This window comes from Neopsephotus bourkii, unplaced genomic scaffold, assembly GCF_033783945.1.
Source record: "Neopsephotus bourkii isolate Nb327-2 ecotype Australia unplaced genomic scaffold, CSIRO-AGI_Nbou_v1 NB_1037, whole genome shotgun sequence".
NCBI lineage: Eukaryota > Metazoa > Chordata > Aves > Psittaciformes > Psittacidae > Neopsephotus > Neopsephotus bourkii.
The window spans coordinates 3,121,609-3,137,573 of NW_026901526.1; the positions used below are offsets into that span (position 1 = coordinate 3,121,609).

The 15,965-nt window shown below is 39.4% G+C and overlaps 1 long non-coding RNA gene across 1 annotated transcript; it reads left to right on the forward strand.

Annotated features, from left to right (window-relative positions):
• The first annotated feature begins 3,168 nt into the window (after positions 1 to 3,168).
• LOC133216345 (uncharacterized) lies at positions 3,169 to 14,994 on the forward strand. The gene is made up of 2 exons (XR_009726627.1): positions 3,169 to 3,471; positions 14,701 to 14,994. It is a non-coding gene; the product is annotated as an uncharacterized LOC133216345 (long non-coding RNA).
• Positions 14,995 to 15,965: the final 971 nt, after the last annotated feature.

The following is a 15,965-nucleotide window of genomic DNA, read 5'->3' on the forward strand; positions in this document are numbered from 1 at the left end:
CTTCCTCTGTTTAAGTTTAAACCCACTGTCCTTTGTCCTATTGCTATAGTCCCTGATGAAGAGTCCCTCTCCAGCATAAATATATTTAGATCACTTATTTTTCGAGCAGAAAAATAGTTATTTGCATTATTTTTATACTTTCTTCAAGTTTCTTTATAACTTACTTCAATCTGTTATAACAATTTTTGGTATTTAAAATCTTGAGTAAAGGTTTTAATAAATACCTTATTTTGCATACAGGAAAAGATTAAATACAGGTGCGCTTCCACTCCTAAGAGCAGTGTTTCTTCCTTCATTTCTGTTTTTGTAATGGGATAAATACACTGTGTTTCATTTTATTTTGCTTTCCAGGAAAAGAAACCTTATTTCTAAAAACAAATTTCAACAAAAATATTTTTACCTCTTCTTGCCACACTTGATAGTCTTATTAAGAAGATGCATTTAAAACTTTGAGATTTAGAAAAGCTCACATGCTTACACTAGGATTTACATAACATTTGTTAAATAGTAACTGCTTTTGAATTGAAATTTTTCATATACTAAACTTTGCAAGTAACAATTACTGTTATTAGACTGCATTTTAACTAGTTACACACAGTAAAAGCTTCACACATTTGGGGAAGGGATGATGGTTTCCTGTTGATATCTGCATAGCAAGATTTTCTATTTACTCTAAAGTGAAAGGGCTACAACGTGACCAGCTGAAGCTTGAAAATCTTTATGAGAAGGAATGATTATGCCAACAAAATGCCAAGAAGTTATAAGCACTTAATGCACACCCACATCCCCTGCTGAGGAGTGACAGCCAGCATGGATTTGTGAAAAAGCAATGTCAAACCAATTTAACTTCTTTTGAATCAGAGCAGGAAGACTTACGAATACAGGGAAAACAGCGTTATATATGCTGACTTCAGTAAAGCTTTTCACAGTGTGTCTTTATGACTTACCCATAATTTGGGGTATCCTATAGCATACTGGATGATCTTTAAGGGCCCTTCCAACCCAAACCATTCTATGGTTGTATGATACCCATAAGCCACAGAAACATGATCCAGATTAAACTCTAGCATTGGTTAATGGCCTAATAGTGAATGGTCAGCACAGAAAAATGTATCAATCACATGGCTTCTGTCCAATCCTTGTATTTACAATCCAGGTCAGGGGATACACACTGCACATAGCAAATTTGAAGTGACAACAAACTGAGACGGGACTGTAAGCGTGCTGGAGGTCAAGAATAAGATTCAAAGTGATCTTGCAAATTAAAGAAATTGTTTGAAAAAAATTACATGTTATGCAACAGCAAAAAGCACACAACAATAAAAAAAGCTGCACAAATACAGTTGAGGGTAAAAAAGAATGCCTACGTGATCATTCTGGAGAAGCAGACCTAGAAGTGATGACAAGTCGTACAACTATGAAAAATGGAAACACCATGTTTGCCTGTATGAAAAGAAGGACATTCCAAAACCGTTCTTTTTTTGAGGAGAACTGTCATACCTAATGCCTGGTAAGGCAGGAGCACTGTGTCCAGTCTGGGACATAGTTTGGGATGTACAGCTATTTTTGTTGTGGTCAAATTGGATATAGTTCAGAAAAGATTTCTGTTTATTCTCATTTCTCTAGATCATCTGATCAAGAAAGACTGAGTAAAGGGGACATGCTGAATATAAAGCGGAGCTGAGGAGAACATGCCTGCAAGTACATGGAAAGGAACTGCAAGAGGCAGAGAAACATCTGTCCCCTATTTTCGTGAAAAACAGAACAAGTAGTGATTGCATTAGGCTTAAGAAATTCTTTCAAACCAAAGAGATAATTAAACACTGGAGTGTAACATCTGGTGAGGTTGTGAATTCATCATCAGTAGAAACTCTTAAGAAACAAGTAGGCAAACATCTGTCAAAGCTAACATAGTTGATCCTGCCTTCAGGCAAAGAAAGGACAGGATGATCTCCTGCAGCCCCTTCCAGCTGCATTTAATACATTACAATTTCCTTTGTATATACTTCAAATGACAAAACCCAATATTTGAGTCTATTTACAATATAGGTTGCAATTAGATTTTTAGGGAAGTAAGAAACTGCACAAATTCACAGCTCCTGCTTCTGAGGTGAGAACAAGAAGAAGAAACAAATGCTGAATAAGGACTCTGGTTCTCAAGCTATGATGAACTGAACTACAGCTCTTAGATGTAGATACCACTGCTTCTAGCTACCTGCCTCTTCTTCCCTCCATGCTATCAGCCTCTGTATAGCATAGGGACAAAAGGAAAGATGGGCCATGGCTTTTCAGAAGACTTCACAGCCCCTTACAGTAACTGCAGCCGTTGCTGAGGTCAGATATATGCTGGTTTGCTAAGGGCTGGGGCTCACAAGAGTTCTCTTTTCCCTGCTGCTGATCACACTTTCTGATGAACATCAAAAAGACAGACAACTGTAGCTAGCACAGACACAGGGTAGTCTTCTGTCCTTCTCCTGTGATCCCAGCAAAGCCAAGAGCTGGAGCACAGAGGTAAATTAGCACACAGAGGTAAGTTAGCACACAGCTAATGCATCTCCTGCCCCAGAGATGGAGAAACCAAGATGATAACAGCAATCCATAAAGCACCTATTGGCTAATGGACATGACCCCATATAAATGCAGTGCTCCCCCTGGTTTGTTCCTGAACCACGTGTTTATAAAAGGTCCCTTTTTCATTGTGAGAACTCAGTACCACAAAGAATTAATCTCCAGAGTTTTTTCAGTTTCTGACTTTATATTCACTTCTTTTTGGAGGGCAGGACAAGTGCTTCTGAAGGCATGCTTCGCGTTTAAGCCTTTGTTGAGATTTTCAATTAAAATAGAATAAACCTTTTGGGATGAAATCAGATGTGTCTCTTAATTGGCATGGCACATTAAACACAAATAAACACATTGTATTGCTTGCATAGCAAAAGCCAAGAGGGTATTTTCTAAGCATTCCCTAGCAAGTACTGTGGTGCCTTATTTTCTAACTCACTGCTATGCTGACAGCTTTCAAGCAAAGTCATTAACATTTCTATCATTTCTGTCTTAGCTTTATAAGCAAATTAATTTCAAGCACGTTTCTCGTTTATAATAAAAATAATAAAATGCATATTTTTAGTCCTTTGTCTTTTCTATGGCTGTTTTGTGAAACAGTCTAGTCATGGATGAATTTTCTACCAGAGCAAGGCTCTGTCATCTGCATGTCAAGAATTTCATTACTGCTCCATTAATGCCTTGAGTGCCAGTATAGAGAAATCTCTCTCCACTGCTATCTGTAGCAAAAGATGACTTCTGTGCTATCTATTTGTCCACTAGCAACTTTCGTTTTCGAGAGAAATCTGGTCGCCAAGAGCTAAAGCAGGGAGAGAGGGATGAGGGATGTTGCAGATGTGGAACCTGAAGCAAGCCCGTTCTGATGGCCACCAGGGGGAGAAAACTGCCACTGGGATCAGGAATACTCTTATGGTCAGTTTAAAGACGTTATCTTTATTCTTGCTAAGACTTTCCAGAGGCTTAGGTCCATCAGTTGTAGTAGCAGTCTTACTGAATTAGTTAGGAGAAATAACGCATTTTAGTTTTTCCCTGAAGTACTTTTAAACCCTATATAATACAATTTTACTTAATAAATATAAACCTATTTAATTATTACATGGATCGTAGAATCAGAATAATTTGGGTTGGAAGGAACCTGTTAATGTTGCATATTACTGTCTTTCATAATTAATAATGTCATTTTTAATAGGTCCAAGTGCATAGTAAGTTATAACTTAGCATGAGTTAGTACCAAAAAATATTGCTGTACATGAAATGAACAAATCTATTTAAAGCAACTGTACAGCATAACACATACTTACACCTTTGCCTCTTAGAAACTCTGTATAAGAATAAAGAAAATAAAAAGAAATACACCTCACTTAAAGGTCAACTTGATACTCAGAGTAATGTGTGCTCACACTGAATTCAGAATGTAAGGGAAGAAAAAAATTAGGAGGGTTTGCATCTTGTTGTAACAAATAACAAAAGAGAATCTTACATTAAATGCTGTAATGTGGGCTCTTCCCATAGTATTTTATGGATATTATACGTTGCATCTCTCATTCTGAGCATGTATTGAGAATGACTTCTTCACATACCTTCTGATATCGTTTTTTCCACGTTTAAATTCATTGTGGGGAAAAAACACAGAAAATATGATGCATGGCACAAAAGCAAGTTTAAAGAAGAGCTATTTAAAATACTGTTCAGTGCACCTTTTTAAGAGGCAGGGGTCAAATTTAAAAGTTGGCATGAATTTTTAACCACGATTAGGGCTAAAGCTCACTACAACTCGCAGTCAGGGACACGAACTTTGGGTCAGGACTAGTTTTGGGGTGGGGGATAGGTAGCCTTTCGCTTTACTAACCAAAAAGCTGGAAATGATGTAACAGCTAAATGTCCACTAGATGCCAGGCTTCCTTTGCGGAGCAGAGCAGCCGTCCCGGCTTTCCACCTGGTTTATACGGCTGGCCTCTTTGAGTCAGCTCTCGCTTGTGTAGTGGACACAGGCTTCAGTGTTTAGCACCAAATCCTGATCCCATTCAGGTTCTATGGCAAACCCTCCGGATTTTTCTCTTGTATCTCCCAGAAATTTCTGAAAGGCAAAACCCTTTTCAGAAGGATTAAAAATAGGAGTTGTCAGTAAGAAGAATTACGTTTTTTTCTGTGTCCCTCTTTTCTGTACCAGCAAAAAGCTCACAGTGAAGAGAACGGGATGAGTTTTGTGATTGACATACTCAATCAGCAAACAAACCTAGCTGAACAGTGGCAAGGAAGATTGCTGACTCTGCCTCCTGTTCTCCTGGTGCCATCGTCGACAGGTAGGTGACCTCCAGCTCTGGCTGTCATCAAATATGCTAGGTAGCAGCTCAAAATATTGACTTAAAACTACACTGGGGCAATATTTGCTTTCTGATTATCTCGCTTCTGTTGTTGAGAGTGGCTTCCAGAGTGCAAGCATCCCCCTGCAAGGAGGGAAGCAGGGGATGATGGGCCAGTAGTTCTCCCACGACCACCAGTGTCTGGGGCAGGGCACACTATCTCACGTGAAGGACCAAGACAGAGCACTGGCACTGGGCACACCATGCTCCAGCAGTACTGCACACCTCTCTAGGAGGTCACAGCTGTTCATGGTGCTACTCCCTCATGCTGGCACAAATTCAGGCTTTTATGGTGGGATTTGGGTTACCTCTAGGAAAATGGCATGGCAGTCAGAAGCCACACTGGCTCCAACTTCTAAAGAGACTAGAGCTGTGTGGTGCTTACTAAATGGAGGGTCTGGTGATCTGACTTACTGATCATTAGAATCGTAGAACTGTTGAGGCTGGAAAAGACCATTAAAATGATTGAGTCCAACAGTTAACCTAGCACTGCCAAGTCCACCACTAAACCATGCTGCTGTGTGCCACATCTCAGTGTCTTTTAACTACCTCCAGGGATGGTGACTCAACCACTTCCTTGGGCAGCCTGATTCAATGCTTGACAACCCTTTTGGTGAAGGAATTTTTCCTAATATCCAATCTAAATCTCCCCTGGCACAGCTTGTCCTAGTGCTTGTTCTTGGGAGAAAATATTGACACCTCCTCACTATAGTCTCCTTTTTTTGTAGTTATAGGAAGAGAGGACTCCCCTGACCCTCCTTTTCTCCAGCCTAAACACTTCCAGTTCCCTCAGTCGCTCCTCATCAGACTTGTGCTCTAGGTCCTTCACCAGCTTTGTTGCCCTTCTTTGGTAATGCGCCAGCACCTCAATGTCTTTCTTGTAGTGACGGGCCCAAAACTGAAAGCAGTATTCAAGGTGCAGCATCACCAAGTGCCTAGTGCAGAGGATCAATCACTTCCCCAGTCCTGCTGGCCACTCTGTTTCTGACCCATCAGTTCTGCTGTGAGTAGGTACCTTAATTTCAAAGAACTGCTCGCAGGACAAGAAGATGCCCAATTTGAGTAACGGCCTTTGGCAAGTTTCAAGCTACAATAGTTAGATTACCTTTTGCTAACTTAGAACATTAGCTACTCAAAAATGACTGTTTATTATTCAGAAAGCCCTTTCTTGAATTCAAATTAGGATAATGAAGTATTTCTGGACAACAAAATAGTATGATTAATTTGAAAAAAAAAACACTTCTGAAAATAATAAATGCTTACTTCTGTCTAGGATAACATAATTGCCACTCTGTGACTAGCACATATTCTTCAGTTTCATTTAACTTCTTTCATTCATTGAAGGGAATTTTGGTGAGTGGACCAGTTTACAAGTATTCTGTAATTGCATCTGTATTTCTCCTCTTGGCTCTCAGGTTTTGCTTCTGGCACTATGGGACTTCTGTAGCTTCATGCCTTGATTTGCAGTGAGCATCCTGTGCAGCTTCCACAGATTCTAAGCAGAGATCCAGGTGCTTGAAGGATTTGAGAAAATCACTCAGAGCAGGGCAGTTAGTACTCTACTCACCTGCTGACTCTTCCCAGTAATCCTGCCATACACTACACACTCGAAACAACTAGGGGGGATAGAATAGGGCTCTCTGCCACTTTGCCTGTCATCAGCTTCCCAGTTGAGATCAAATTGCATTAATGTTAATGGTCCAGCCCGTCTCATGCTCAGCATTGTTGAATCCCTAAACTCAGCAAAACTCTGTGGTATTGAGTCAGAGTAATCGACATACGTGAAAGGATTGCTGCAGTATTAAACTTTGTCAACCCTGTGAGCTGGAGATTTATTTTAGAATTCAATTTTCCCTCTGAGTAAAAAGGAAAAATGATAAAAGCAGTTACTGGTGTCATATACAGGAAAAAATGTTGTTCTCTAAACATGTATATGAGGAACCAGCCGGTTTACACTGAGCAGATCCTCCTAGATAGAGACATTTCTTTATTCATGTATCTCAGTGAGTGGTAAATGAGGCATGCTCATAGAAGTTATTTGGGATGGAAATGAGTCTAATTAGTCTATCCAACTTAGGAATAACACTGTGAGGTAAGTCTGGGGAAGATGGGAGTTAGCAACAAAATAGCAGTGGAGAAACAGAGTTATGCGCTTTCCACAGTTAAGCAGAATATTTATTTGAGGCTTCATTTGACAGAATAAACAATAGATAAGGGGACAGTTCAAGTAGGCAAACATTTCTAAGAAACTAGTTTTAAAACATTCTTATTTGCAGGGTATCTAAGTAGCCTTTTACATATTCCTGCCTTAGTTTTTAACTTCAGAATTTCTTGTACAGTAACCAGTAAAAAGCTGCTCAGTTACTTCAGGGCTTTCTGAATGGGGCAGGGGCAGCTGGGCTCCAAACTTACATTGTACTAATAAAAACTGGTGTCTTTTAAGGTTAGTGAGGGCATACCACTGATTTTTAAAATAATGCTAGAATATGTACATGTGCTTTATATACTGACAAATCTTTTAATCTGCAAGAATCACATCTAGTAATGAATCACATTCTTGAAGTGAATAATTCAGCCCTTGACGCCAACCTCTGAGGGAGAATATTGTGGTCATGGTGTCTGAACAGTGTGGTAGCTATGGCTACCTATATAATTCTTAGCAATGGAAAAAAAAGTGACAATGACATTAAATTTAATCAGGTTCCCCTTTTCTGTGGTTCCCACTGGGATGAGCCACTAGTGTCTTGCCTTAAATATTCAAAGCCTTCAAAGTTTGCATGTGTTCATATACTGGGACAATATCCTGCTAATACAGAACAATGGATCTGTCATGTATTTTTCCTGTGGGTAGCCGTAAGTCTGAATTTAGTTAGTATAGGGTATTATGATTGCTGCTTCTTTAGTGATTGTCTTTACATTAGTCTGCACTTAGAAGGAAGAAGAGCAGTAATGAAATGTAGGGAAAAATACAATGAACATGGCTATTTTGGTTTGGAAATATGGAGCCAAGGACTGTGTCTTCTTAAAAAGATCCAGCTTTATTTCCAGTCACACTTCATCTGATATGAATGAGCTGGTACTACATATCACATGGCTGAATACATTTGAGAAACGCGACCTAACATGTATTTAGAAAAGAGAGCTTAGAATCAACCTAGTCTGATGCACAAATTCTTTGAATTTACATTTGTTAAAATTCATAAATACTTTGTGGGGTTTTTTCACACAAAAGAGCTGTGAAAATGTGACTTTTATGAATAGCTACTAGTGCAGGAACTTTCATTTCGATTTCCTTAACTTGCAGTGAAAGTCAGTAGTGAAAAAGCTGACTATAAATACTTGCGAGTGTTGATTTGAAGTAGGTATTTCAAAACATAGTCCTTAAAAATCATACATTTTGTTTATTTTTAAGTGGAAAAGAAGAAGGGTATTTTTGCTATTAATTTGGAGGTAAGTTTTACAGCAGGTAAATGTACCACAGTGAAACACTGGTGCCTATCACTCTTACAGTTAAAGACATTTGACAAAAAATTGTTCCCTTGCTTTACAGTTCTTTGGAGAGTCCTTGTGATTAGAAAATTATAAAGTCTATGACTATTTTATATTCTTTCTGTAACTTTTTGGTACCTTCATGGTGCTTATCTCTGTTTGTTTGGCATGGTAAACCCAAGCCTGTTCTTAATAGTTTCTCAGAGAATCACAGGCACAATTTTGAAAGCATCCCTAGTAAGGTGTACGATTTCTCACACACATACTCACAAATGAATGCTAATAAGCAAACACACAAGCACTTTCTGCTATTTCCACATGCAAACCAAAGCACTTGAGAGGAGGTGACTACCTCTGCACACCACATTCTTACAATCTGTATCTCATTAAATGAAGTGCAAATAGGATACTTACTTGCCCTGTTGGAACTCAAACTAAAGAAAATGCCACTCTTCTACAGTACAGTACATCATAAATGAAACAGGATGTTATCCACCTTTATTTATTTTACCAGGCTATTATACGGTCATACATGCTACTCATGATCCTGCTGGTTGAATGCTTTTCATATCTATGATGTCTCCACATAAAAAAAAATGTTTATTCTCTTGCCCTTTCTTTGCTCTGTTCAGAACAGATCAAGGACCCAGCTTTATTTTATTTAGGTCATTTAACATTGAACTATTTTATGTATCTAGATCATGTAGCAAAGACTACATGGTCTTCTTTTTACATCATAAAATCTATTCCCTAGGGAAAGCAGTTTCTAAAAAGCTTGGGTTTGAGGCAGTGCTATTTGCAACCTAGGTTTAAACCAAGCTCCATGGTACGATCAGGGATATCAGTCTCATCAGCTTCAGTCCCTGAGGCTGCAGCACTCTAGGAATAATCTAATAGTGGAAGCATAGGTTTAAGTTTCATTAAAAATAACAGCATCTTCTTAGGCACAGTGTATCCCTAAAGGATCACAGAAATGCTTGCCAAACAGTGGCAAGAGTAGGACTGTCCATATTTCCCAGACATGCTTGCTTTCTCCACATGGAGATTTTCTCCAGGTGTGATACAAAGACTCTGGCCTTTTGTCTAGGTTTTTACAGGCTGCCCCACTTAGTGCAAGCCTCTTGTTCTGAATGCAAATTTCACACCAGTGGCTTTTACACATGCACAGACTGATGACACAGCATGCATGCACTAGTTACAGTTCTTCCTCAATTTAGCACACACATGAAGGTCGGATGTCTCAGGCTCCCCTTGGATGTGTGCTGCATAGCACATGCTTCTGTCCAGGAGATGCCAGATAAAAATGGCAAATCTGCTCAAGACTTCTGGTTACCTTTAAGGATGAAGAGAGGAATTAATTCAGCCTGCTCCTCTGTTCCTCCTTGCTCATTACCCAGATGTTCTTGATGATGATTGCCCAGTGCTGCTGCATGTCATATGGATTTTGGTTTGAGATTCATTTACGTTTTAATTCTGTGTTTGGTCCTGTTGTGTGGACACCAATTCAGATTTTGAACAGGACTAGATAAATTTATGTTTTTGAACATCTGAAGGACTAATATTCCAGTTTTATTTTAACATACATTTTACTTACAATTTTTCTTAATACACACACCCCTTTCAAACCAACCTACACCCCTTATTGCCACTTCAAAATCTTTGCTGATATGATAATGGCAAATAAAGGCTTAAGGGTATAATCACCCCCCAGTCTGTTGACACCACGAAGTGCTCATAGAATCATGGAATAGCTTGGGTTGGAAGGGACCTTCAAAGGTCATCTTGTCCAACCCCCCTGCAATGAGTAGGCGATGTCTGGTCTAATTAAGACCTAATAATGAGCTACGTTAAGATACAGAACAACATGAAGCAAGTCAGGAAAACTGAAAGAAAGAGTTTTACCTCTTGCAACTCAGACTTCTTAACTGGCCAATCAAGTGCAAGAGACAAGATCTGCTTTGACAAAACAACTTTTGCATCTCCAAAAAAGTGACACCCAAATTTAAACTGTTTAAAGGAGTGTCAGATCCTTCTCTTAAACAGAGCAGTAGCAAATACCTGACTAGCAGGAGCAAGTTGAATAGACCAGAAGCAAATAAAAGGCTGGACCAGTTAGCTAAATATTACTGTGTCCCCAAAACTGGCTGCATGCTTCCTACCTCTGGCACCAGGGTTTCCCTAGGAGCTCAGAGGTGTAAGGTGAGTCAGTTCAGTTCACTGATCTGACCGAGATCTAAATGGATGGCAGGGTGGGGAAAAAAAGTCCCATTTCACATTTAATATTCATGCAAGTAGATGATGTGCTTTCTTTCATCTGTATCTATTATGAATACCTGGAAGTGTGTCAGCTAGTCATGGTGCTTTAAACAGATATTTTTACTACCATTTTCTCTTGCAATAAGTAAAGGGTGAGTTCAAAGTAAATGACTATTAATGAGGCATCTCTTACCCAACCATGTAACAAATCTATAAATTGGGACATCTAGATGTAATAACTCCTGCTAACCAGTATGTTCTTTGATGAACCCAAACAATAGAAAACTGTTTCCCCACAGAAATAGCATACACTGGTTCAGGAGCAGATATCACAGAGGCTGGGAGCAACAACAGCCTCCCAAGGAAGTAGTGAGAACAAGAGGGTTTGCTAACAGCCAGCAAGGTGTGGGCACCACATCTGAACCGCAGATATGCTAAGCAAAATTAGCATGATCATAGAAATATTTCATTAGAAAAACATTATTCTCTCTTCCCTGGATAGATCACAGCACTGACAGCCAAAACACCACTCCTAGTTGCCTGATATCAGTAATTGCTACCTAGTGGACACAACTACACATATTACAATGAATTTGCCATTAAGACTTTTTAGCTGTGTTTTCTTCCAGCAGTAAGATATACCAATGATATATAACACATGCTGCTAGGCTTAGTTCTCATTTGAAATTGAAGGATAAACCACCAAAACCTAAGAAGATAGCAAACTAAAAGAACCAGTTTTCTGTAAGAAAGAATAGAAAAACAGGTTGTGACAAAACGTTGTGCTTGATACAGAGAGGCAAATTCAAATATTGGGATATCAGTTTGAATTTTATCAGATTCCTACAGCAATGGCTACAACATAGCATAAGTTACCAAATCTTACAACTAAAATCAGGATCTTAGCGTTAATAAAAGAAATTATTTCAGAGTTAAACTTCCTTTGAACATTTAGGGAAATAAAGATGTTGCCATAATTTATTTTCTTTCTGGTTGCACAGTCAGATCTTAGTGCAGGGCTGTTTAAAAAATATATTCATTTTTCCAAGTAACTGCATTCTTTAAGCCATGGTTAAATGAAACTTTTACAAGAATATAGCTGTGAAAATGTTTAAATCATCATTTAAGAAGTATGGGTACTGTGACTCATTCTGCTGTAGCATGATACCTAAACTTACATTTGATGTGTGTTCTGTTTCCAGTGACTAAAAAAAATTCTGTACATAGTTCACTTATAGTAATTTGACTCTTAAAATTACTTCACCCACTGTTTCATTATCATTGTATTTAAATTCAAATCCTAATACGGGCTCAAGACTGAAACAAACATCAGTGTACATACATTTACACTCTAGAATCTGTACGTGTCTACGTAAGTTTTCAGTCCCAGTATATCAATTTTATTCCTTGCATTTTCATAGAAGGGCACAAAATGTCTTACGTAAAATACCCAAAGTGGTAAACCTGGCAAATGTGGTCCCCAAAGAGGTAAAACCAATTGAGATGTACCCACAGTGGCCAGTTCCAAAGCACAGTAACAGTCTATAAAATAGCCACATCAACAATTAAGTAATTTAAACCAGAGGGAAGTCTGATTGTCTCAAGATTTGGTAAAACTGTGTTACTAAAATAGCCTTACCGATAGATAAAAAGCCCAAACCAACCAAATAAACAGGAAGAGCCTTTCAAATCAAGGCAAGGGATTTCACCTTGACTAAACGGCCAGTGAAGATGTAGACTCAGGCAGGAATGAAGGGCTGGATCCCCACCATCTCACAGTAGGTGGGCAAAGGATAGTCTTACATATAATACAGGTTTCAGATTATATGGGCCACAAAATTACACTTTTGCCTTCAACTGCTACCTCCTCCGGCTCTGTTGTAAAACGCAGACATACCCCAGCTATGTTTTTGTGCTTTAGATGTATTCCCTTTTTCATGCAAACTCAATCACACAATCTGATTTCAGTGTAACTAAAATAGTGGTTGGCCGAAATTAAAAGCTCTTCCTTTGACTTTCTGCGTTAACCATGGGGAAACCACGTGACTTGCTTTCTGAGGTATAAAAACACTAGCCAAAAATAAGGCTGCTACAAACTGAGGCTATGCAGGCTTAATGGAGGTGTGGCTTTTTATTGCTTGATTCCCTGGACCCCTGTGATAGCTCTCCAGGGGAGAGCAATATAATAAAAAGGGTAAGCTGATACGGCCCTTTAGAATAACAATCTTCTTAATTGCTTTATGCATCTCTTCTGTGGACTCGCCTCAGGGGAGCACACCCTGTTGGCAAACAGCAGGTTCTGTAATACAGGTATTGAACGACAATTCCAAAGTGCACCAACTTGCGTGTGCCTGGCAGAGCCCGGCTGATCCTTTATCAGCTCAGCATAGGGGTGATAAGGTTATTTACTGTCATCATCCTGTGGCGCAGCAAGGTTAGTTGTAGCTAATTCCAAAGCATATTCCTGCAAATCAGATGGAGTGTTGAGACCATGTTAAGCGTGGGGCATGAGCAGCTCTGAATATCCTTCTGAGCTAACAAAACTTCTGACCTGGTGCCAGGTGCATTCCTGTTTAGAATCTTGAAACCCTTCAAGATGGGGAGTATCTTTCCTGGGATGCTGGGGACCACAGGGACATTATTGTCACAAACTGAAAGGTACAGCATGACGTCTTTGGTGCTCTCTTTTTGGGAAGGATTTGGTGACAAGCAAAAATTATACCTTTGTCATTATGACAAAGACTCACTGTTCTTCCCATTGCGCTAAAATAAACCAGCTAAGTCGGCACAGTTGGGTTTCAGATTCCAGGGGACAGTGAGTCTCACTTGGTAGAAACCGCTTTTTATCTCACAGGCTGGCTGACATGGACAGTATCAGTTTGTGACACAATGATTCTGTTTAGGTTTTCTGGTGTTTGTGAACTGGCCTGTAAAGTCTGTTTGCTTCAAAAAGCAGTCACTCCAGAGCTTGTGAGACGCATAGCTTCCTCAGTCTCATAAAGTACAGAGCTAGAAGCTCGCCATTGTGATATGAGGTTTTTTTTAGCTACAGTGTTCAAATTAAGATAATCTGTGAGAAATCCAGGAACACCTAAGTTTATAAACAGTTGACACCATCAGATTAATCAAGGGTCAAAGGAGGGAGATAACTACACTAGAAAGTGATTAGAAGTGGTATTGCAGGATAAGGATAATCTGATATAGTTGAAATGCTGGTTTATACAGTTTGCACAGATGCCTCAAACACAACAAATAATTTACAAAAACCAGCCTGTCAAACACTGACACCACTGTCCTTCAGAAGAGTAGCCACAAGGGTAAGGTCCTTTTGAAAGAGGACATTGTCAAATAGACTCTCACACATACTTTTTCCCAGTGTGGTTCTACTGCTAAAAGCCAGGAAGTACAAAACTTCTCTTCTGGGCTTAGCATAATAACTGACTAGATGACTAATGGCTGGAATACATTTGCACTGCTCACTCCTCCTGATGACCCTGCAGGGCTGCAGCCACTGAGATGACTGGATTCTGCACTGGGGTGGTAGGCAGCTGGCTGCTATCTCTACCTTCTTCAGCCTTGATGCACTAAATGTATTTTAAAGGGAAGAAGACAAAGGTCTTCTCTTTTCATGATGAGTCCTTATGAGACTGAAGACAGCATTTCTTTTGTTCACTTTGAGACTGAGAAACTATTTCATTGGTGCTTCTCCCTGGATCTGGGAGAAAGTCTACTCAGAATTACAGTTAAGATGACCGTCAGGATCTGTGTCTGCATAGGTAGCAGAAAAAGTTATGCCTACTGTTCTGAGAGCCAGAAATAACAAAATAAACGTTTTAATTTTCCAATAAAGTAAGACCTGTAACTGAGTAGTGAAAGACCCCTTAGTTCTTGCAAGCAGGCATTTTATGCCCTAGTGTGTACATTAGTTGAATTCTGAAAGATTTTTGCATCCTTGCACCATAGTTCAGTATCAAATGTTGTGTACACTCTTTGCTCGTAAAAATATTTTCCTCAATTTTTCTTTTTCTTTCAGACCCAAAGTACTTAGAAGAGCAAATTTGGTTGAGGAACAGGGAAAAATTCTCTCAGTAAGGATAAACAGAGAAAAATAGGCTGCTAAGAGAGGTAGGCTGCTAAATTCACCAAGAGCTCACAAAAGAACATAAGGATTATTTTTCTTATTTTGCAATAGCCTGCTGGTTTGCAAGTCCATTCATCTTTGTTCTTTTATGTCACTACACCTTCCCCAAAATATAGATATATGTATGTATTTCATATGTTCAGAGTTAATATGAGCTAATCAAAATCTTTCCCATAAGGAATCTTTGATCTAGTCCTTTATTGTGTTGATACTGTGATAGAGCAGACACCCATAGACAAACCTGTGCCATTTCTCATATTGTGCCTATTACATAGCTTTTTAACCTCCAACTTTGAAAAGGAGTCACATGTGGTGATGTGGGAGTACAGTGAATCTGTATCAGTCAGGCAGAATTACTAGTCCAAGGGGTTTTGTTGTTTGTTAAAATGCATGGACTCTTTCCCACCCAGCTTAGTGCTGTTTGGTTTTACGTGATGTCAGGGACAATCTTCCCAATAAATAATAAATACTTAGTGAACTCTTACAGATTAGATGTGTCAGCTTCAAGATGCTTGAACATTTTGAAGTAGAATAGGAAGAATCAAACCGTGTGTCTCAAAAGACAGCTTGGATCACCAAAAGTGGCAACGCAGAGCCTGTAACTTCCTTGACAATTTCTCTGGTGGCTTTCAACCTTTTTACCTCTGAAGGAGTCTCCCAAATTGCACAGATTAATGTGAGAAATCCTGCAGCTGAGTTGCTGTGTTTGCGCAAACCCCAGAGAAGCAGGGGCACCTGACTCCTGCCTGCTGCAGACAGTGATGGATGTCCCCGAGCAGCGCTGGGTTCAAGTGCTGGGATTCCTGGCGCACAGACCGTGCACTGCTCTTCTCTCAGATGCCGTATCAAGAGCTAATGTGGCGACAAGGCGCGCCAATCCCTAAGGTTCAGTGTCTGGTAGTTAGACTCATTACAATTAGTCAACTTGATATATTGTTTACAATTTACACCAAACAAGCTTGGGGCTAATTATGACTTAGCTAGTTTGTCTCTTTGATGTCAAGGTCCTCTGCAGGAGGCCCAGCTAGTGAACAGCAACTACGTTTAGTCTCAAGCTCAGGTACACAGAATCAACATGGCCTTCAAATTCAACTGTAGCTTAATGTCCTCAGACGTTAAGAATTATATTAGCATAGCTGGTAAGCCATAGATTTCTT